The sequence below is a fragment of the Myotis yumanensis genome, unplaced genomic scaffold (genome assembly GCF_028538775.1).
Source record: "Myotis yumanensis isolate MYYU_CA2020_CCGP unplaced genomic scaffold, mMyoYum1.0.hap1 SCAF_8, whole genome shotgun sequence".
NCBI classification, from domain to species: Eukaryota; Metazoa; Chordata; class Mammalia; order Chiroptera; family Vespertilionidae; genus Myotis; species Myotis yumanensis.
Genome location: NW_027223759.1, coordinates 22,559,215 through 22,560,960, shown reverse-complemented (window position 1 = coordinate 22,560,960; position 1,746 = coordinate 22,559,215).

Genomic DNA, 1,746 nt, shown 5'->3' with positions numbered 1-1,746 from the left:
GTTGTTAACCATCAGTGTCGCCTAATCATGGCTAACGAGAATTCTCATGCTATACTTGACTGAGGATTAAGATGCTGGCAGCAAGTTTATTAAATGAAATCATTGTAATAACGCACCCAGCTAACCTTGCAAAGCTCTGCTCTGTGGTTCATGGTGGGTGTCATTTAACTAAGAGCATTGAGCTGATGGGCCTTGATAATCAGGCTAATCTGACTTTTCATTATGATCTAGAGGGTGTGACAAAAAGGGATTTCAACATGATCTAAGGACCAGTTGCAATAGATGAGTGACAGCAGAAGGGTCTCTTTATCCCATCAAGAAAATCAAAGAGCCCAAAACAGTTAAATCTCCACATCTGTCACTAAATGGCTAAACACCCACCAAAGTTCTTTACCTAGATCAGCGGTTCTCAACCTGTGGGTCGCAACCCATTTGGGGGTAGAACGACCCTTTCACAGGGGTCGCCTAAGACCATTGGAAAACACATATATAATTACATATTGTTTTTGTGATTAATCACTATGCTTTAATTATGTTCAATTTGTGACAATGAAAATATATCCTGCATATCAGATATTTACATTACGATTCATAACAGTAGCAAAATTACAGTTATGAAGTAGCAACGAAAATAATTTTATGTTTGGGGGTCACCACAACATGAGGAACTGTATTAAAGGGTCGCGGCATTAGGAAGGTTGAGAACCACTGACCTAGACAGACCAATAAGAGAGTTAACAGGGAAAATGTGGGGATTAAGCCAAACTCATAAAGCAGACTTCACCTTGCAGTGCAATTGGCTAAAGCAGATGTTGGAGGCAAAGGAATTTTTAAAGGTCTTCTTCTAGCTGGGGGATCACTGCTAACAGAGCCTGCTCCAGGCAGACTGTGAATTAGGTAACCTGCTCTCTGCAGCTCATTCCCTTCCCTTTTCACATGCCCTAAAATGCCCTCCCCGACCTCTTTTCTAATGTTTCAATTCTAAGACTTCCTAGTGGGGAAGGGGAGAAAGGATAGTTGCTAAATGTTCCATCAAGTCATCCTTTACCCATTATCACATGGCAAAAACAAAGAGGACTCAGGGAGAAATTTCTAAGAACACTCTGAATTGGTTCAGACCAACATTTCCATGACCCTGAGGTTTAGTCCCTGACACAGAACTCCAGCCGGGGCCAAAGACCTCCCTCCAATTCCCAGAACTCCGCCCCAGGACCAGACCTCCATCCTGGGCACAGACCTACATCCTGGTCCCCGAGCTTCATGTCGGGGCCCAGACCTCGAAGCCAGAATCCAATCCTTTCTCGGGGTCCAGACATCCACAGTAGACCAGACCACCATTGCATGAACCAGAGGTCCAGCCCCCCTCCCATTCTACAACCAGGGTACAAGAGCAACCCCCAGTGCCCACTCCTCCCTCCCAGGACCCATACCTCCATCCAGGGCTCAGACCTGCATCCCGGTCCCAAACTTACATGCCAGGGCACAGAAGCACATCCCAGGGCCCAGTCCTCAAACACAGTATCCATTACTTTAGCGGAGTCCAGATCTTCGCAGTAGTCTAGACAAGCTTTTCAACTCCTAGAGGTCCAGCCGCTGACCCAGACCTCCCCCCGGGGCCCAAACTATTGCACAGACATCCACCCCAGGACCAAACCTCCACCCGGGACTCAGACTTACATCCGGGTCCCTTACCTTCATACAGAAGCCCAGACCTAGACCCCATTATCTAGTCATTTTTAAGGGTTG